The sequence below is a fragment of the Mus pahari genome, chromosome 20 (assembly GCF_900095145.1).
Source record: "Mus pahari chromosome 20, PAHARI_EIJ_v1.1, whole genome shotgun sequence".
Lineage (NCBI taxonomy): Eukaryota > Metazoa > Chordata > Mammalia > Rodentia > Muridae > Mus > Mus pahari.
In genome coordinates this window covers 12,600,923-12,623,147 of record NC_034609.1, presented here as the reverse complement: position 1 = coordinate 12,623,147, position 22,225 = coordinate 12,600,923, and the positions used below count along the sequence as shown (strand labels likewise).

Sequence of the window (22,225 nt, the reverse complement as noted above, 5' to 3'; positions counted from 1 at the left end):
CCTACTCAGTCCAGGCTGACCACCCCCATCCTGTGCTGAGCACAGGACCTGGGCCAAACCAACACCCGGGCCACACTACATACATCCTGCAAGGACAGCAGATGACAGCAAGAAAGCTCTGTTCTAAGTATCCCTGAAGAAGGCCAGCCAGGGAAATAGAGCTGGCGACCAGGCTGCCACCCATTCGACCCACCACCTAGTCCACCTAGCAGAGGACCCTTCAGCCAGGGTGGGTCTGAAGCAAGACTGGCGAAGGCCAGCAACGACGCCATGCTGAAACCCTGAGCGGCAGCAGGTCGAGCCGGATGCCTGTGGCTAGCCCGAAGTGCTGTGCCACCCCCCCCCCAGGGTGTCAGGGCAGAAGGTCAAGGACAAGAGCAGAGCCCATGGACCATCCCTCCCCCAAGATACAGTGGAAGATGATGCCCTATAAACTGTCCATCAGAGCGTGTATCTGAACCTCATATTTACCTCCGGGTGCCATCAGCTCCATCTTACAGATGAGAAAACAGAGGTAGAGAGGGAAAGGGATCAACAAGGGACACGGACTGTCCCAGAGCTGCCCACTGGCTCTGCCTACCTTCATTGCCTACCTCCCACCCAAGGCAAAGGTGATATGATAACACTGGCACTTTTGGAGCACTAGGGACCAACATCAGGTGGTCAGGCATACAGAAAATCCCATGTCACCCAGCCATCTCACAGTGAGTCCCAAGACAGCAGTCACACTATGTGCAGGCACCTCTCTTCAAGGAAGCTCACCACCGTGAGTACCCCACCCCCCACGCGTCCACAACCGTTCTCTCCTCTGACCCTGTACCTTACCAGAAAGGACTGGCTGTCCTGACCCCACCCCCACCCTCCAGCACGGTGGCCCACTGCCCTTGTAGTGCATAGGTAGGGATGGGAGGAGGGGAGACTTGATCCAGGAGAGCACACACCTCGTCCTCAGATTCTTCTGTAAACTGGGCAGTGAATGGCTTTGACCGTGTGGGCAAGGGAACAGAACTGTGAGGGTCTTCACATGTCCTTCAGACAGCATCAAGCTGGCCTCCGTCTTCCTTCCCAGAGAGGCCTCTGTCTGTCACCGCTGCCCTCCCCTTACCACGTCCACCTCCATTCCCTAGAGCCCTGGGGCCAAGTCCTAACATGGAGACCTTTCAAAGCCGCTTTCCAACTCTCATGGTGTGGCGTTTCCTCCTTCCAACGGAACCTTCCGCCTTCCCTCCCCACACAGACACCTGTAGTACAGGGAGTCCCAGAGCACACAGCACTCCACAGAGACGAAGAGACCTCAAAGCTGAACTTCCTGCAGACTTCCTCTGAAAGGCAGCCCTCACCACTGCGGTCTCCACTCTCCAAGACAATAACACATCTCACGCCAGATTCAGTATCTTTCTACATGTTTTATTTTCTCCCCCCCCCCAAAGTCACTCAAACGTTAAATACTTAAATCTTAAATGTGTTTATCCGCACACAGGCTGAGATCTCCCAAGCAACAATAAATGGTCCATGCCCTAGGGCGCATGGGTCTACACCACCCCTTGCATCACCTGTGCATCCACAGCTGAGAAGCTGCTGGGGGGTGAGAGAGATGTAGGGCCTCCTAGGCCGAGCCCATACTATTGCCTCCAGTCCAAGCCTTTGAGACCTGTCTTGACCCCCAAATCCATGACACCATGCCACCCTCTCCCAGAGGCTGGCCAGGGAAAAACGGTGCCTGCCCTGCCCCTGAACAAGAAGGGGCACCTGTTCCACCCTCTGCTGTGTGCATGGGACCCCCTCTAGGTGGCCCCACCTGGAGCCTTGAGACAGACAAGGAGTAGGGGGAGAGGAAAAGTTCCCTTTTTCTTAGACATCTTGGATTTCTGTCTCTTAAGTATGCATCACTTTCAGAAGATGCTCTTAAAATTTTTTTCTCTCAGTTATTTTTGGGGCTGTGGATGGAATCCTGTGCCTCTGAGCTACACCCCAGTATCTACATTCAGAATTACTTTTTTGTTGCTTTGTTTACTATGCTTTATTGATAATTTTTATTTTCTGTGAGGAAAGCAAGGTGCACCTGTAAATGTAAAAAGATTACAGTCTAGAAAGAACCTCGGGCGTCTAAGAGCAGGCAGTTCACAGAATTCCAGGTAACGCAGCCAAAAGAGCAGGCAGCATCGTTAGCATTGCTTAGGACCCTGGCAGCACCGGTTTGGGTTTTTTTGGTTTTTTTTTTTTTTTTTTTGCTTTTTTTGTTTTTTTTTTTTCCAAGCTGGGAAAGGGGCCAGGGCCAAATGGTCTGGGTTCCCCCACTGAGGAAGCGCCCTCCTAGCTGCCTGGCCAAGAAGCTGAGGAGCCCCCTCTCCCCACCAGCCGTCAGACCCACCAGCAGCTGGGCCTCGGCTCAACTCCTTCCCACACTGGGTCCCAAGGCCTGTCCTGCTGGCTCCCTGGGCCCAGGCCAAAGAACAGGCGCCATTCCACGCCAGAATCACACTTTACCTGGCTCTTCTGAAGCACTGAAGCCGCCCAGCCAAGCTCCGTGCCTGCAGGGAGATGGCTGGGACCTTGATGCCCTGGCTCCAGAGACGTCCAGTCTCACTCATGGGTAGGCTCCTAGTAAGAGTGAGTCACATCTGGGACCCACCACTTCCTGCTCAGCAGCGGCAGCGGCAGCTAGCTAAGGCTGGGCCCTCAGCTCTGCTCAGTTCTCACTGTGGTGGCGGGGTGTATGTGAGGAGGGCCCCTCTCCCAGTCTGCGAGCCAGCCACAGGAGTGGGGGAGCTGCCAGGCCAGGCTCCCAGCTCCAATGACTTCATGGAAATTTGAAGCTTGAAGCTGGAACAATTTTTTTTTTTACAAAAAAAAAAAAATTATAAAACAAGAAATGAAAACTTCCATTAGAAGCCCCAAGACAATGGCTACAACCAGAGAGCAGATGCATCCTTATCGAACAATGAAAGCAGACGGTCTGGCACAAGCCATCTTCCCTGCAGGCCCCTTCCCTCACGGGACTCATTCCACCATAGTGAGGTGGTGGCCCAGGGCACCCGTCTGAGAAATCACAGGGCTTTCTGCACTTCACATCTGCCCCAGTCGGGACTCAGGTAAGAGTAAGGGTCCAGGTTCAGCCTTAGGATTCTGATTGCAAAACAGCAGCACCCCTGCCTCAAGACCCCCGACGACCATGGCCATCATGAACCTAGGATGTAAATCCGGCTCCCCTTCTTCCTGTGGTCACAGGGGAGGTCAGGGGTAACACAGCAAACTGCAAAGGACTGGGAGGCAATGAGCAGACAGACAGAGAGCACTGTCTGTCTGTCCTCCTGCCTGGTCTACAGGCAGCCTTCCCTGCTGCACCCAACCACGAGTGCTGGGATTATTGTCTGCCTTTTCTCCAGACACCCCAACCCCTCAAAGCAAGGCATGGTCCCCCCTCCCATAATGTGGAACATTCCTGGTATATACCCAACCTCTATCCTTCCCCTCTGTGGGCTGTCTTCCCACTGGCGGCTACACTGCTGAGAGCTACATCCTTTGTGCCCCTGCATCCAGAACACACTAGCCAAGTACCAGAGCATGGGTGGCATCTCAGAGGCAGAGTCCCCGTGCTGGGCTGTACTGTGGGTGGCCTACAGGTCTGCTGTTGGGCCACACAGGACTCTGGACAGTTACAGAAGCTACAGGAGGGCCGAGAGAAGCTCACAGAGAAACCAGACATTAGCACAACCGTCGCCTAGGCCTGGGTGCTCCGGAGCAAAGAAGAAAGAGGCGTCATGGAGGAAGAGACTGGGCAAAAGGCTCTGCCACGTATACAGCTGGAAATGACTTCGAAAGGTGATACTAAGATCACCCACAGAGCCAGCAAGACGGCACAGTGGCCAAAGGAACCTGCTGCCAAGCCTACCAACCTGTGTTCAACCCTAGACATCCACCTGGTAGAAGGAGAAAACCAACTGCCACTCCCACAGATTCTTCTCTGACCTCCACACGTGCACCATGGCATCTGCATGTGAATACCACACACACACACACACACACACACACACACACACACACAAAATGTAATAAACCATTTTAAAAATAGATTACCCACAAAGCAGTAGCAAAAAGAATTGCTGGGCCATGGTGGCNCACGCCTTTAATCCCAGCACTCGGGAGGCAGAGGCAGGCAGATTTCTGAGTTCGAGGCCAGCCTGGTCTACAGAGTGAGTTCCAGGACAGCCAGAGCTGAAACCTGAAACCCTGTCTCAAAAAAAACCAAAAACCAAAAACCAAAAAAAAAAAAAAAAAGAAGACAGCCTCCACCCAAGCAGATGGGACATACTTGTAGTCCTAGATACTCGGAGGACTGAGGCAGGAGGATTGCTTCAGCTCAGGAGTTTCCCATCAGCCTGAGCAACATGAGCAGCATAGTGAGGCCCTGTAACGAACAAACAATAATACAAAAATAAAATAGACAAACATTAAGCACACGTCTCAGCAACAATGCTGCTTAAATGATGGATAAGTGCCTGAAAAGGTACCTAGTGCCACGAACCAGCAGAAAATGAATGAAAGTCACCCAGATCCTGCTGTACCACTGGGACAGTGAGGCCTGGAAGGAGAATACCAAGTGTTGACAAGAATGTGGCTCAGTGCCAGCTCTCACATCCTCCTGACGGAATGTTAACACTTGGGAAGATTCTTGGGGTGTCGATGCTTCCCCCATGGCTCCACATTCAGGTGCGCATCCGATACACGTGCACAACTGGCAAACTGAAAGCGGCCTACCCGTCCAGGGACAGTGACAAGATAAGCCGGCCTTCCTAGACCTAGCCCACACAAGCTACGCGCTGCAGTAAGAAGATGGCTCGCTGATCAGAGGTCCCCACACAATGACCAGAGTGAGAAGCACGGTGACCCGGGGCAGCGCCCCGAGGGAGTCTGCTGACTAGAGGGCACAAGGGACCTCCTGGGATCAGAGGGGCTCTGCCTCTCCCTCTGGCCTTGACCACACTGCTGTAAGTAACTCCTCCTTTACCCCTTCACACCGGTGTCCTTGATGGTCTGAATTACACATCTTTTTCTGATGGTCACCGATAAATGACCATTCATTCAGGAAGCTTGGGAATGGGCGCTCTAAGACTCACAGGCCTGGACTACACCAGAGGACAAGACTTGAGTTAGGCCCAACAGAAGGAGGATGCAGCCACGATGAGAGGGGACGCAGACCCTGACTGGAGCTTGAGAGCAGGAAGAGCCCAGGAGAGGATGGTGGTTAGCGCCACCCCTCTGGTTAGCTCTACCCCTCTGGTAGGGAAAACCCAGGGGACTGGAAGTTCTTAGGCTAACGGAGGTAGGTGCCCTCTGCCCCATGAGTAACTCTGAAAGGTGACTCCAGAAGCAGGGGAGAGCATGCAGAAGCTTGGTCATTAGTGAGGATCCTAACTGTGGGAGGGAGGAGAGACCCGAAAGGCTGGACATCCAGAGACGGCAGGAGATAAGTGATAACAAACTCTGCAATGCTTCCTGCTCTCCCCTGGGCCCCTGTCTATCTGTCCTTGAAGGACATGGCACACACACACACACACACACACACACACACACACACACACCGGGATAGCCCTCACCCCATATGTCACTCTCTCCTGAGGTCTTCTCAGCATTGACCCCTGGTGGCCCCTGTGGTCACATCTGACATTTTGCTGTGTTCTGGACAGCACAGGAATAACTCATTAATTCCCCCACTGTCTGACCCCACCTCCTCCTCAGAGTGGGGCGGCAGGGGTGGTCAGAGGACGCACAACAGAGCTCCGAGTAGCAACTTTCTGGGAACCCATGCCGCCTCTGCCTGACTCCAGAGCTGTACTGTCAGCCACCCCTCTCGACCCTCCCTGGGAGTAAGGCAGGACCTTCTTATGGGAGCCAGGTCCTCAGGGCTCCCAAACCTTCTGTGAGGGTGTTCCATCTTCCCCTAACTCCCCCAGAACCCGGTGTCCTCGGGCCTGGGAAACAGCACACAGGCAAACTGGTTTCTGCAGGTCCCACCACTAAATCCTTCTGTCCAGGGCTCCACCCAGCCTCCTCTCCAGGGCTAGACACAAAACTGAGACCTAGAGTCCCCAGGCTAGGAGTCAGCAGGATGAAGACAACTGCACCACAAGCAGGGTACACGGACCGGAAAAGTTCCATGATGAGACCTAGGGTCCCAACTCAGGAAAAATAATCTCCATGCCAGGAAGGGTTTGGTCTCCACGGAAAGGGGTCCCAAGATGGGGCAGGGGCAAACAAGGCACAACTGTCAGTCAGCCAAGCGACAAATGAGACTGAGTGCTGAGCAAAAAGCGTGACCCAGTTTGTCAAACCCAGATGTGGAGCCCTGCCCCAGGGGACAGCACCCTGGTGCCTTTCAAATTCTGGGCGGCTTCTGCAGGGGCAGGCGTGAGGAGAGAGAGAGAGAGAGACCGCCTTCACTCAGTCCCTTCGCCTCACAGCTGCGGTCTGTCTTCCTTCCCCTGCCTTGGGTTCAGCACCCTCGAGGGACTGACCACACTCTGAGCAATCGGCTGGAAGCGCACACCAGGCCAGTCCCTCGCCCTAGAGCAATGAAGCCTCACAGATGGAGCCTAGCTTCCGTGTGTGTGTGTGTGTGTGTGTGTGTGTGTGTGTGTGTGTGTGTGTATGACCTCACCCTAGCCGCAGCATTCCAGTGAGCCTCTGTAAAGTCAAGACAATCCTACACCAATGGCTGAGATTGTGAGGGTTCAGTTAAAGAGACAGGCAGGGATGCTGGCTGGCATTAGCCTCACACTTCCAAACCCAGAAGCCTGCCTCCTGCCTACTCTCCTCATGGAGTTTACATGGCTAACCTGTACCTCAGGATCAAGTCTCCTTTCTCAACCCCTCAGATCCCAACCCTCAACCCAACTCCCTTTCCACCCTTAGGTTGCCATCCAACCAGGCCCCTTTCCTTCGTGGTCTACAAATCCTGTCAAGTCAGGTACAGGAAGCCTTCTTCTGGGCCTCAGGTTCACCACCACAGGTCCCTCCACAGAAAACAGGCAACACTAACCTGAGTATCTCCCCAGGCCTGGGGAAAGAAGGCCAAAGGTGACCTTGTGACCAGCTAGAGTCAAGAAAGGGACAGGCATGGGTGGGACATCTAGATGGACCCACGATGGGTTATAGGGGAGCAAGGCTCCCATAAGGAGCTGTTCATAAGGCTTTGGGCCTGTGAGACTCCAAGGACCCTGCTTCCTGGTATTCAGATCTGACATATCCCTTATTCCCTTTGCAACCACTAAAAAACCAAACCAAACCAAACAAAACAAAACAAAAACAAAAACAAAAAACCAACAAAAAAGATTACTAAAATCACATAGGACCTCTGAGGTCAGAGAAGCCATCATGGCTTCTTTCTTAGAAGTCATCTTGGGAGCAGATTCCCCAGTCCTTCTATCAGGCTTGCAGCCTCCTGGGCAGTCTGGCTACAGTCTCAGGTGACCCCCAAATCAGAGCCACTAGGCCTGAAGGTCTGACCACTGAAACCGAGGGAAAGCTATTCAGTCACTACATGGCAACGGACAAGGTAGTAAGTACCGTGCCTGAGAAGTGTGTCACAATGAAAGAACTGGAGAGCTACAAAGAGCGGTCTTCATGGCCATCGGAGCCCCTGGGTCCAGCTGCGCGAGGCTCATACCAGCGCTCCCCCAGGTTCGATTCCAAGCATGGTATGTCTTCTTTCCTTCCTTTACCTTGGATTGGAGCAGAGTGTCTGACGTACTTCCAAGAGACTGGTCTCTTTCCCTCTCACATGGCAGCCCTGCCTGTTCAGGAGGACCCAAAGCACCTCTAGTCCCTTGCCTCAGAGCCCCCACAAGAGGAGCTTTCCCTCCAGCAAGAGCAATTTACAGGACCTCATGGTGTTCCTGCCAGATTGAACTACAGCAGATTCTTCCCAAGACCGTGTAGCGCAGGCGCCCGGAACCCACTCTGCAGGCGGCGGCAGGCTTGCCTCCAGTCCACTGTCGCCTTCCCGTCACTCTATGCGCTGGCCCGTCAGAGGTGGCTTGCCAACCCTGTGGTCCCGTCACTCCGCTTCCCTGCAGATGGATTTTTCCCTGAGGTCCGAGGGGCATTCCATTGCTTAGACTCACCTCTTCCAAACCAACTCCTCCCAGCCTGGGCTCAGGGACACGCAGAGATCCCTTCCTGTCCAGACTGGGCACATAGACAATGTTCTGGTTACGCCTTCATACCATAGGCAGAGAGCAGGGTTTCCAGAGGGAAGGAACTTACTAGGGTCACGCAAGCCATGATGTGCTAAGGAAAAGCTAGGGCCTCAAGGCTCCGAGTCACCGGTGGTCCAGGAGGATGAACTGCTGGTGGACATCACAGCTGCTCCAAATGTCCACCTCACTAAACAGCATGCTTTCCCAAATTCAGCCCCACTCAACCCCCCAGTTCCCCCACCCCCGCCTGAGTAGAAACGTCCTACCTGCTGCTTGGCCTAGTCTCAGGAGAGGTAAGAAGAGAGCCACACCCCCAACGGCTCTATGATCACCAGATGTTGGCCAGGCCTGAGAGACAGGGCTTTTGCAGAAGGAAGAGGGCAACCCAGGTCACGGTATGTTGAGTAATAGCAGAGACGCCTAAACGAACAGATGTGAAAGCAGTGGCCCTGCCAGCCAAATGTGTGATTTCCCTTTGAAAGATTTGGCAGGAGGGCCTCCGCCAAGTGCTTGACCTTTCCTGGATCCAGCCCAGAATGGCCCTGGGAGGGCAGAGAGGAAGGACCACATCCCTTCCAACACAGCCCGGGAAGCAACTCGAGCAAGGAGTGCAGCCTGGTGTGCACCAGGCCCTGGGTTCACACCCAGCTCTACACAGGAAAAAAAAAAAAATCACACCCAGGACCACATAGGAAAAAAAAAATCAGAAGAAGATATTCTAGGCCTTAAAAATTATGACTGTATGTCAGCAATGAGCCTTTTTTATTTTATTTTGTCTTTTAAGAAAAGGTCTCTAGTCCAGGCTGGCCTTGAACACTATGGTGCCAAGTGTGATCTTGAACTCCTAATCCTGTGGCCTTCCCTGCCACACACACCCTGTTTATGTAGTGTAGATAGAACCCAGAGCCTCCGGGATACTGGGCAAACATTCTACCAACTCAGTCACCAGTGAGGCGGGCAGATGAGCACCACCCACATGCGTGCAGCAAATGAGAAATACGGCAGGGACAAGGCTCATCTGGAGATGAGCTTCTGTTTTGTTTTTGTTTTTTTTAAAGATTTTTTTTTTAAAAGATGGTTTTTTGTTTTTTGTTTTTTTAAAGATTTATTTATTTATTATATGTAAGTACACTGTAGCTGTCTTCAGACGCTCCAGAAGAGGGCGTCAGATCTCGTTACGGATGGTTATGAGCCACCATGCGGTTGCTGGGATTTGAACTCTGGACCTTCGGAAGAGCAGTCGGGTGCTCTTACCCACTGAGCCATCTCACCAGCCCCTAAAGATTTTTTTAAAAAGACTTATCTATTTTATATATGCAAACACACTGTCACTGTCTTCAGACACACCAGAAGAGGGCATCGATCCCATTACAGATCATTACGAGCCACCATGTGGTTGCTGGGAATTGAACTCAGGCGCTCTGGAAGAGCAGTCAGTGCTCTTAACCGCTGAGCCATCTCTCCAACCCTTAGTTTTGTTTTTTTGAGACAGGGTCTCATTACATAACTCTGGCTGTCCTGAAACTCACTGGGTAGACTAGGCTGGCCTCGAACTTCTAGAGATCCTCCTGCCTCAGGGCACCTCTGCCTCTGCTCTGTCCCCTGAATACCAGAGCACCTACAGCACAAGCAGTGGTGTCCATCTCAGAATTGGTTGTTTTTCCTGGTAGAGCATTTTTTTTTTTGTTTTTTTTTTTTTTGTTTTTTTTTTTTTTGAGACAGGGTTTCTCTGTATAACTCTGGCTGTCCTGGAACTCACTCTGTCGACCAGGCTGGCCTCGAACTCAGAAATCTGCCTGCCTCTGCCTCCCGAGTGCTGGGATTAAAGGCTTGCGCCACCACACCCGGCCCTGGTAGAGCATTTGAAAGTCCCCGTAAGTCCAACATGCACATTATGAACAGTAATCACTGTATTGGGCCGTTGCTTTCTTGAATAAAGTGTTCCATCTAATCAAGAGGCCTGCTGCCCCCCCTTACTTCTGAATTTGATTATTTTGTACCCCACAAAGAGGTGAAAGTGGGCAGGACTTGTGCTTCCTGGCCTTTCCTGACTATTGTCAATAATCAAATGTCTTCCTTTTATAGGCTACATACTAGTTAATGGTATAACTATGTATCAAATATCTCCACCATGTATCTGCTGATGGGAAGGGAGGCTGCCTCTGTGCCTCCCAATGATGGATGGATTAGCTACAGACATGGGAATGTTGACAGCGTCTCTTTAGCAAACCGATTTCAAGAGTTTTGGCTACATACCCAGTGCTGGATCGTGTGTTAGCTCTGCTCCTGGTTTCTTGAGACGCCTCCTCTCGGTGTGCAGTAATGGCCGCACTGACTCCATTCCCACCAGCACTGTACAAGGGTTTCCTATCTCCACAGTCATCTGTCATCGTTTTGCTAATAGCCATTCTGACAGGTGTGACGTAGCCTCTCCTTGTGGTTTTACCTGTATGCTTCCCTGATGACTAACGGGCATATCCGTGTGTGTCTGTTGTCCACTGGTAGCCTCATGTCCGTGCATGCCCTCTGCCCATTTTAAATAAGGCTCTTTAGTTTCTTGCTATTATTCTACTATCTCATATAATTTGGACATTAACCCCTTCTTAGATGTTCACCTGGCAAATATTTCCTAGTTCTCACACCATCTCTTCCCATGGCTGCCTCCTTGCCCATGCAGAAACTTTAGTCTGATGTGACCCCATAACCTAAGATTAAAATCCAGATTTTTCCCAGCCCCCCTTCTCTCTCTTCTTCAAGAAGTTTTGTATGCCTCTTGACCTTTGGGCTCTGTGTGTGTGTTGTGGTGTGTGTGTGTGTGTGTGTGTGTGTGTGTGTGTGTGTGTGTCTTACAACCTAATTTCATACTCTTATAGTTTCGCTGTCCTTGTCCCTTTGTGTATTTCTGGCATCTGGTGGGAACCAGTCATAATACACAGATTCACTACTGGGCGTTCCCTATCCAGTTCCATTGTGCTAGCACCATACTGTTTTAATTTCATAAGTTTTGTAGCATAGTTTAAAACCAAGACGTGGAGCATCTTTAGCCTGAGTCTTTTTGCTTGAGATAACTTTGACTATTTGGGGTCACTTATGGTTGTACATGAATTTTGCAGTATTTTTTTCCTATTTCTGTGAAAACTGTTGTTGGAATTTTTATAGAGGTTATACTCAATCTGGGGTGATTTGAACATTTTAACAGTATGAATCCTTCCAATCCATGAACATGGGATATATTTCCATCTATTATTTGGTTCTGTTTCTTTCATCAGTCCTTGATACACTTCAGATAAAGTCTACAGAGCTAAGACTCTCCTAGGCTGTGATGCTATTACCAGTGGGATTTATTTCTTCTCTGGCTAGGTCCCTGTGAGTGTGTAGAAACTCCGCTGATTGAGGTGTGTGTGTGGAGTCTGCCCCCTGAAATTTACTGCATTCCTTTATCAGTGCGAACAGATTTGAGGGTCATGTGTGCTCCAGAATTATTATCTGTTTATAAAACGGAACAGACTCCAACTTCTACGGATGAAGTGATCCGTTGTCTGGAAGGGGAAGTGTGTGGGTGGAGATGACTCGAGGCTAGCTGGGCTGTGTAGGCTGCGGATGAGTCTGTGGCATGACCATATTCTTTTGCACACGCTCATTTGTCCATAATGAAATGGTAAAACACATCCCCATTGGAGCTCTGGTACCTGGTGGCTCATCCCAGTGACTTTTAGCCCCTTCTACAGGTGAGGACAGGGACGGTGACTCAATAGGACCTCAACCAGTGTGCCTTGCTTCCCTCTCGTTGGGAGCAAGGCAGACCAACATAGCCTCCCGCAGCCTTCAAGATGGTCTTTCTGGAAGTACAGCAGTTTGCAGAGCCTCTGTCTCTTCATCACCTGTCAATCAGAGCACTACCTTCCCCCCTACCCCGCCCCCGTACTGCACCTCATCTGTTGGGCTCAGATTACAGGGTCCAGTCCTAACATCATCTCATGCCTGTCCTGGCAGAGCCCGCTCTCAGGAGTTCTTCCTCCCCGTCTCAACCTCCAACCACAAAGGAGCTTACCAGGTAGCAGAAAGCCCTCAGAGCATGCAATGTCCACACCCCAGATGTAACTTAACATAAACCGGTGCTTGTCTGCGGCCACTGCTGTGTCAAGAAAGGGACCCATTTTAGCTTAGTCTAAAAAGGGTTTCCCACTGTATGCAAGGATATGGCTGCTGGCCGTTCGAGCAGATGGTGGCTGAAGCGACAGCTTAGCATTTAAGAGTACAGGCTGCTCTCGCATACATGCTCTCGGCCACCCACAACCGCCTGAACCCCAGCTCCAGCAGATCCAATACCTCCTGCCTCCTGCCTTTGCGGGCACCTGCACTCACATGCAGACAGCTCCCTCTCACCACCACCACCACCACATATACATGAGCATAAATAAAAATACAAATTTGAAAAATATTGGGAACACTCTTAAGGTCCAGCTGCAGGGCTCAGGAAAACCAGTAAACTCCCCTGGTTGAATGCTGGTCTGTCTGAAAACCCCTAGTCTCCAGTCCCCAACACCACAAAGAACAGGGTCATGGGGCCTTCTTCTTTGAGAGCAGTCAGGAAATCGCTGATGCTCTTTTCCCTTTTTTGTATTGGAGACTGAACCCAGAGCGTCGCGCATGCCAGGCAAGCACTCTGCCACTGAACTATATTCCCAACCCTGCTTTTGATTATTTTGTTTGATTTGTCTGTCTGTCTGTGTGTGTGTGTGTGTGTGTGTGTGTACATGTTCATGTACGGGACCACACATGTGCTAGCTGTCATTTCATACATGCACATGTGCCCCTATATGAGGCTTATTGGCACTGAGACGCCTTCCGAAGTCACGTTCTCACCATATTTTTTTTTGAGACGGGCTTTCCCACTGAACATGGAGGTCACCAACTTGGCTAGACAGGCTGGCCAGCGCACCCTGAGACCCTCTTGTCTCCACTATCTCCCAAGCAAGCTTTGGCATTACAGGTGTGTGTCCCTTTTATGTAGGTGCTAGAGATCCGATCACAACCTTACACTTGCCGGGCAAGCACTTTGCTGACAAAGCTTGCTCTCTAGGCTCGCCCTCACCCTTTAAGTCAAGACAGGGTCTCACTAAGTTGTTCAGACTTTTCTGAAACCTGCTCTACAGTCCAAGCTGTCCTTGAACTTGTGGTCCTCCTGCCTCAATCTCTGGAGTAACCAGGACAAGTCTCAGTCTCTCTCTCTCTCTCTCTCTCTCTCTCTCTCTCTCTCTCTCTCTCTCTCTCTGTGTGTGTGTGTGTGTGTGTGTGTGTGTGTACATACGTGCATGCACTCATGGGTACAAATGCCAAAGGTTAAGAAATAGGCTGAAGAGTTCAAGGCCAGCCTGGTCTACAGAGTGAGTTCCAGGACAGCCAGGGCTACACAGAGAAACCCTGTCTAGGGAAAAAAAAAAAAAAAAGGCTGAAAAGACATATCCCAGTATCCAACGCTCTTCTTTAAAGAGTAAAGACCCAACCCCTGCGTGCTAGTGCACACCCGTAATCCTAGTACTTAGGGAGACTGAGGCAGGAGAATCAAGAGTTCAAGACTAACTTGAGATACATATCAAGACCCTATCTCAAAAACCACCCCCAGAAGGAGGGGAGCCAAAGGTGGCTGTAAGGTTTTATTCCCACATTATCTCCGTGGCTTCTGACTTTTTATTTCAATAATCAAGTTGGGATGTTTCCAGAATTTAGTAATGAAAGCCAACCCAAGATAAGGACCACGATACAAAACCTTCCAGCCATAAGGCAGAAGGTGCTCCCACATCCACTCATCACAACTGTGGCCTGGTTAAAGACTCCTGGGGGTCATAAAACCAGTTTCCCTGTCTGTCACACCCCACAGCCACCAACTGAAGCCCCTCTCCACCTTCACAGGGCCCAGTCCCTCCTCTATGAGGTAGAAACTGCAGTGCACCCGCATAGGGCCACATACACCATGCCTGTGGCCACCACTCCTGCCACGAGCTCCTCTCCCGCCTAAAGACCCTGTCCCCAAGCTGTTAGACCAGCTATGTCCAAAGCCCTTCTTTCCTCATTGGCAGAGTGGCCCTTGAAGGAGGCCTCAGATGTATGTGTCCCCATTTTACAGAAAATAACCCAGAAGCTCAGAAAAAGACGTAGCTACTTCCTATGTAAGCCAAGGTAAGGCAAACCCACAGCCTGGGCCCTCTGTAAGTACCGGCCTCAGCCACCCCTGGTGAGGGACCAGGGACTAATAACCTCACATGAGTCCTATATAGGGAGACAAGTATACAGTCTGAGCTGTGATCAGGACCAAAGGAGAGCTGGGAATACAACACTCCCCAGAGCCCATGCTACTCACAGCCAGTGACGGAGGACAGCTCCTGACTGACCAGCAAGACAGGCTGGGCTTGGCTAGGTGGCTGGGGAGAGTGGTGGGGGTCCACACATAAAACTCTGGCTAGCTAGCTAAAGCCTGAATGTAAAGAGCGATTGCCACTGCGCTTAGGTGTCTGAGCTGGCAAAAGAGAAAATGGTAGTTTTGTATAAAGTTGTGTAACAATCGATCAAAAAAAAAACCTAAGCCTTCCTGGGTTCCTATTAAGGATGTCCTGGAGTCTGCTCTGTAGACCTGGGCAAACCAAGTGACCTATCTGGGTTTTAACGGCTGTGACCTGCCTACAACACCGAGAATTAAGACCTGCCTTTCAAGTTATTTTGACAATGAGACAGGACATACTTAGCCCAGGCTAGCGATAGAACAACACTAAAGCTAGTCTTTTCAGAGTTCAAGAGAATGCGCATGTCTGCCATCCCAGCATTCAGCAGGTAGAGCAAAATATCACAAATTCATCAACTTGTGGTGTGTTAAAATAAGGAGAATAAAAATTTCAGGAAAGTCTTAAAGAATTCTCTACTCTTTCTGCTGATTTGTATAGTTGTTCTGTTTTCCTTATTGTCTGTCTGTATAGATCTCTTTAATAGCTGTGTGTGTATACCTGTGTGTGTAAGCATGTGTAAGCATGTGTAAGCATGTGTAAGTGTGTATACCTGTGTGTGAGTGTGTGTGCTTGTGTGAATACCTGTGTGTGAGTGTGTGTGCTTGTGTGAATACCTGTGTGTGGGTGTGTGTGCTTGTGTGAATACCTGTGTGTGGGTGTGTGTGCTTGTGTGAATACCTGTGTGTAGGTGTGTGTGCTTGTGTATACCTGTATGTGAGTGTGTGTGCTTGTATGTATACCTGTGTGTGTGTACGTGCACACGCGCAAGCATGTGTGTGTGTGCATGCACACACGAGAGAGTGACTGTGTGTATGTACATCCAAAAATGTGTGTGTGTGTGAGAGTGTATGTATGTTCATGTGTGTACATGAGAGTATATGCGTGAGTGTACATGTGTGTGCACACATATGCATGCGAGCACTGTGAGTGTGTGTGTGTGTGTGTGTGTGTGTGTGTGTGTGTACACGTGTGTGTTTTTTGAGGTGCTAGGATAGAACCCAGGGCTTGGCGCAAGCTAGACAAATGCCCCACTATCCATCACATGGCTCTTATCATAAAACATCTGTATCTCATTTCCAGTACGCCGCTGTCATGGCCTTTCCAGCTTTCTCAGTCCCAGGCTCCCATGCTGCAGCTCACTCCCAGGTCTCTTTCCCATCCTTCAGCCAGAGCTGGTCCACAGACCTTAATTCTTACTCTCTCCATTTTACAGACGAGAAGCCTAGCTCAGAGAGATTGCTCGCCCAGAGTCACACTACAAGAAAAGAGGAGTGGGGGATTAAGCTCAAGGGGGTACCCCTCAGGACTGCTGTACACTTCTCTCCAAGCCTCACCGTGCTAACAGCCACCTCCCCTCCGTTGTAAGCAGCTGGGACCGGGCTCCCTCTGCAGCAGGTGGCAGCTGTGCACAGCCATGTCACTCAGCAGGTGGCCATTAAGAAGCAGCTTTCTGTGCATACTACCTGGTGTCCTGCTCAGCTCCCACACCTGGCTATATACCTGGCCATGTGCCACCTCCTCATTCTGTGTCCCCAGTTAGCCATTGGAAGATCAACACTGTCCTCAGGCAGAGAAGATTTCCACTGGGACAGGGGTACCTGCCTTTTCTTGTTTGGATGTAAGGGATATGGGGGTGGGACGAGTACATACATCACAAGTAAAGGTCAGAAGTCAAACATATGTGTCTACTTCTCAGACCCACCGTGTTTCTTAAAACAGACTTTCCCACTGCCCTGGAACCCACAGGCAAGACTGAATGGCCGGCAAACCCCAGGGATCTGTCCGTCTCTGTCCCTCTTGTGCTGGCTTTACAAGTGTGTGTGTGACACATCGCTCAGCTTTTTGGTGTGGTGTAGTGTGGTGTGTGCTGTGCTGTGCTGTGGTGTGGGATGGTGTGGAGTGGTTTGTTGGTGTTTGTTTGCTTGTTTGTTTGTTTTGAGACAGGGTTTCTCTGTGTAGCCCTGGTTGTCCTGGAACTCACTCTGTAGACCAGGCTGGCCTCGAACTCAGAAATCCGCCTGCCTCTGCCTCCCGAGTGCTGGGATTAAAGGCGTGCGTCACTACCGCCTGGCTGGTTTGTTGTTTTTTTTGAGATGAAGTCTGTCAGGCGGGAGGTAGTAAAGCACACCTTTAATTCCAGCACTTGGGGAGACAGAGGCAGATGAATCTCTGAGTTCAAGGACAGCCTAGTCTACAGAGCAGAAACCTTCATGAAAAACTGAGAGGGGGGGGGTGAGGTGGGGCTCAACATAGCCCTGCTGGGTCCAGAACTCCTCTGTAGACCGGGCTGACCCAGAACACAGAGACCCACCTGCCTCTGTCACTCGAGTGTGCCACCACACCTGACCCATCCAGCTTTTCTAGTTCTGGGGATTAAACTCGGGCCATCATGTGCTTTACTGACTGAGCTATCTCCACAACCCTTGCCTTTTCTCCTCCTAGAGCAGCAACAGCAGCCCAGGCCGCTATGCTCAAAAGGCAAAAGAGGATGCACACCCCGCAGACAGCGCCTGAATTCCCAAGAGCTCCACATCACTTGCCTGACCCACAGACCAGCCAGGCTGATGAGGAGACCATCTCTAAAGCCAGGATCTGAAGACTTTCCGAAGCAGGCTAGAGACGCGCAGCCGGAGAGGGGAAAACTCCAGAGCAAAGGCTGGAAGGTGGGGGCAAGGAAGCAGTCATAACTGCAGAGCATATAGGGAGGTTCAGCCTGGAGCATCGGGGGAGAACAGTGGGCGTCGCTGGGCTGAGCCCACACATTCAGCTGCCTCGGAGGGGGACTGTGTGCCAGTGCCCAGAGCCCAGCGGACAGGGCAAGGGAGTCACCCCAGAACCTAAACCAGACCCCCACTCATCCTTCTGGGGACCAGGAAGCACTGGCTCTCAAATGAAAGCTGTCACTAACCTTGCCACCTCCATCCTTGGCCTCAGGAAGGAAATCTGCCGGCCCTCAGTTATCTCCCCATCTACCCTCTGTTCAGCCTCCTCCCAGCAGAGGACACAGCACACACACATCCCAGACCCAGCTCTGCATAGCTCGACAGGCGGACCCTCGGGCCAGGCCTTCTGCCTGTGTCCCAGGTCTTTCTGTTGGGACTAAAACACCTCATGACCTCACCGTGGGGAGCTCTAGCAGATGCCCCAGCTTCATGCAAAGCCAAGTGTCACATGCCCAGGACTGCTATAGCAAACTCCCCAGAATGAACATAGATGGAAAAAGATTGGCCTCTCCTCCCCCGACTCTGACGTCTTGAAAACACCGCCTAAGACAGATAAATGACCTCGACGAACTTCTCCAAAGATTCCTCCACAAAGACCACACTCCACAGATGAGCCGGGCTGCAGTGTGACCACAGGGGACAAGGACAAGCCACCCTGCCTTCCCTATCATCCAGTGACCTCTGGAGGGCGGGACCACCTGAGACTAACTTAACTCACCCGCCTGCCCTGCTGGTAGAGTGACTGAGGTTCCTTCAGGAAGGGGAACTCAGGCCAACCCCCCTATGGCCCGTCACGAAAGAAGGGCATCCAAGAACTGAGATGCAGTGCACAGAAGGTACCAGAAGAAGGGAGAGGTGGCCAGGCAGGCATTGGGCAAGCAATATGGCCTTTCCCCCCCTCAGATGATCTCAGCTTTACTGGAGACTCTGCCTTTGGGCATGGGAGTTCGGTTCACAGGTCAGACACGGCAGCATCACGTCAGAACTAGATGAGAAAGTCGGAAGGCTGGGCTTTACGCCTGGCTTCACTCAGCCTTCCGGACTGTCAGTGGGGCTGCTGAGTCCAGCCTTCCCTAACTCACCGTACATTGGTACAAGGCATGTCCAGGACCCTTCGGTAGTGGAGGACTCAGCCTCCCCCAGGCCTCCTCTGTAGAAGGCCCCAGAAGATAATCTACTCCCCAAATCCCAAGGACATGGAACCCCAAGATGACCTAGTACCTGAGGACCCTCTATTCAGTACCACAGGAGACAGCTCTGAGATACCTGTCCACACAGATCATGACCCAACTCATCCAAGGGAGACTGCCTGCCAGTCTGCGTAGGCCCAGCAGCTGCTTCCAAGTGGTCCTGTCTCCTCACAGATCTAGGGACTGATCTTTGTCCAACCAAACTCCAAGTCACCAATGTACAAGCTGCCCTACGATATGAGGCCCGGGGCACTTGTAAGAGCAGCATCCACTCCAACAGTTCCCTCCTCTGCGAGCCTAAAGCTGGCTGCCCAGCCAGTCCCCTGAGCCACTCCGCAGGCTAGGCAGCCCTACTGGTTGTATCCTATCCTCCATCCAGCATCCCGGACTCTGGTCCTACTCTTTCTCCAGCTTTGGCTCTGGGTTGGGCCTCTTTAGGAGAGCAGCTACCCTGAGAAAGGCATCCAAGCGCTAGCCAGGTCCTCAGCACCTTGTTATTTCCTTCCGGTGGAAGGCATGTGGAGCCTGTGGGGGTCCCCACTCGGCTCACTGCGAACCCCCAACCTCTTCGCAGGGTTGAGGGGCCCAGCTTTCTGATGGCTCCAGCTGGATGATGGCTCTTCATGAACATGTCCCTTAGTCACTCTAAGCAGATCACCTAGACCCCTAGCTAACAAACACCCACCCCCTACCCCCCAGCCACAGAGCAGATATTCCCTGCCACCAAGAGCCAAGGGGGGGGGGGTGTGCGGCAACGGGCACCCCGGTGGTCCAGAGCCTCGCGCCTCCCACGTCTCCACCAGGCTGGGAAGAAAGCTTCAGAAGGGAAGCGCGGGTCGGAGGCGGCCTGCCTGGATCCCGTGCCCCGGTCGGAGAAGCGCGGGCCGAGCCTCCCAGGACCACCCTGTGTGTCCTGTCCCGCGGGATCGGAGGCAAGGACCCCACAGCCACCCCCGTCGCCCCTGCCCAGGGGCTTCCTGGCCCGCGCTCGCACTCACCTGCCAACCACCGCCGAGGGCCCGGGCTCTCTGGAGTTCCCGCCGGCGAGCGCGAGAGCCGGGGCGCCCCCAGCTGGTCACACTGACCGTGCGGGGCGCTGGCTGGGGATCTCGGGCACGTCCCCACACGGTCCCTGGGGTAGCCGCCTCCGATCTTGTTACCTGCGGCGCTCGGCCATCTCCGGTGTCCCTGAGTCTGCAAGAGAGAGCCACGCCCGCAGCCTTAGGTCACCAGCCAGAGCTCATCTCCGGGTTCCCAAAGTACCTCTCCCACGTGGTCCACGGCGCCCAGCCCATTCCCACCTCGGAGGAGACCAGAGAGTGATGTCTCAGCCGCTTTCCTCCAGATCTCGCCTGCCCTCTGGCCACGCCCCTGTTTCTGGAAGGCTCCAGGCTGCAACCAATGTTTTCCTGCTAAAGGAAGATGCTCCAACCTCAATCTCCTAGGACCGTTTGAGGCGAGAACCACCCGTTCATCTGTCCTACAGGCACAACTCTACTGACCTGAAGGACAAAGCCAGCAAAATAACGTTGGTGTATAACTTCGTAGTGACCCCTATTACCTGGGGTGGGGCACCAGAGTTGGAAAGAGAAGAAAATCTACTTTGTTTCTGAGGCTGGGCAAACAAGAAGGTGCTACTCTGAGCCACCAGCAAGCCTGCTCAGCAGGTCATTCAACTGTGAACCCTTCCCAAGCCTGCTGCCCCCGCATCCTTGTGTCTGTGAAAGGCTTTTCACACTGATGAAGTGCCCATTTGCTGTGCACTTTTTTTTTTTCCAAAGCCAACACAGCCTTGGTGAGATCTGCGAGATCCTGTGTGATCTGCAAGTCTGCCTAGCCTCCCTGAGACTGGCCAGCCATTGCTTCTGGCATGCCACAGAGACACGGCCAAGGTGACACTTGCTATCTAGATTGGAGTCTGCTGGTTTCCTCACTGTGGTGGTATGTATATGCTTGGCCCAGGGAGTGGCACTAGTAGGAGGTGTGGCCTTTAAGACCCTCACCCTAGCTGCCTGGAAGTCAGTCTTCCATCTTCAGATGAAGATGTAGAACTCTCACCTCTGCCTGCACCATGCCTGCCTAGATGCTGCCCTGCTCCCACCTTGATGATAATGGACCTGAAAGCCAGCCCCAGTTAATTGTTGTCCTTTATAAGACTTGACTTGGCCATGGTGTCTGTTCACAGCAGTAAAACCCTGACTAAGACACTCACTAAGAGCCCTGGCCTAGGTTCCCAAGAGATGAGCCCATGATGGTGGTCAGATGGCCACTCCCATCGGAACCTCAGCAGTTCCACCATATCAACAAAAGCTGGAGTACAGGGGAGCCCTCCTAATTGGTCCCAGAACTCTATGGTGGCGGGGAGGGGTGGCTTGGTGCAGAGGTGGCATATCCTCTGGCCTTTCTAAGCAGACTGCAAGGAGCCTGTCACTCTTTTGGTAGGATGGGAATGACGCTACGTCTTAGGTCTCTGTCATTTTACGTCATTATCACACAGGCCTGTGACCAGTCTGACAGCAGACGGGAAATCAGAGCTGGAGATTGGGATCGCAACAGGATGCTTGCTTCAGCACACACCACCAACCCACATGGCACTGTCACAATCCTTACCTCTCCTGTGGACATCCCTATGGCAGCCTGATGGGACACTCTGACGCCAGTCAGTAATTATGTTCAAGCAGTGACCAATACTAGAGTCTCCCAAAAGTACAGTGGAGGCAGTCACGGGGTCGGGTGCGTCTGAGTTTCTTACTCAGCACAGTAGCATGGGGTGCTTGACTTTCTAAGGTTTTTAAAAAGGCTTTAAAAAAAAAAAAAAAAAAAGAATTGTTTAGCCAGGCGGTAGTGGCGCACGCCTTTAATCCCAGCCCTTGGGAGGCGGAGGCAGGCGGATTTCTGAGTTCGAGGCCAGCCTGTTCTACAGAGTGAGTTCCAGGACAACTAGGACTATACAGAGAAACCCTGTCTCAAAAATTGTTTATTTTATGTATAAGAGTACACTATAGCTGCCTTCATAAGAGGGTATTGGATCCTGCTACAGATGGGTTGTGAGCCACCAGGTGGTTGCTGGGAATTGGACTCAGGACCTCTGGAAGATCAAGTGCTCTTAACCACCGAGCCATCTCTCCAGCCCCCAATTAGTTCAGGTGTATGGGTGTGTTACCTGCACACTGGGGATGCAATACTTGAAGAGGCCAGAAGAGGTGTCAGGCCTCCTGGAACTGCCGTGTGGGTACTGGGAATAGAACCCTAGTCCTCTGAAAGAGCAACAAGTGCTCTTAACTACTGAGCTGTCTCTCCAGCCCCTGTGTGTGAGTGTTTTGCCTCATCTATGTATGTGCCTGCAGAGGCCAGAAGAGGGCACCAGAGCCCCTGGAGCTGGAGTTAGAATTGAGAGCTGCCATGTGGGTTCTGGAAACCAAACTTGGGTCGCCTGCAAGAGTGGCAGGTGCTTTTAGGCCCTAAGCCATCACTCTAGACCATCTACCTTATTTTTTGAGAAAGGGCCCCTCAGCCAGGTGGTGATGGTGGCACACATCTTTAATCCCAGCACTTGGAAGGCAGAGGCAGGAGGATTTCTGAGTTTGAGGCCAGCTTGGTCTACAGAGTGAGTT

At 52.0% G+C, this 22,225-nt stretch overlaps 1 protein-coding gene across 4 annotated transcripts in view; it reads right to left on the bottom strand.

Moving 5' to 3' along the window:
* The window catches only part of Adcy7 (adenylate cyclase 7), a 55,801-nt gene extending 36,005 nt beyond the window's left edge, over window positions 1–19,796 (bottom strand). For 2 of the 4 annotated variants that reach the window (XM_029532589.1, XM_029532592.1), the window contains exon 1: window positions 2,488–2,556. The gene's annotated coding sequence lies outside the window, so the exon portion shown is untranslated. Of the gene's footprint in view, window positions 1–2,487; window positions 2,557–19,609 lie in introns of those variants that run through there. The other 2 variants (XM_029532591.1, XM_021220381.2) reach the window with 2 other exon arrangements.
* Window positions 19,797–22,225: the final 2,429 nt, after the last annotated feature.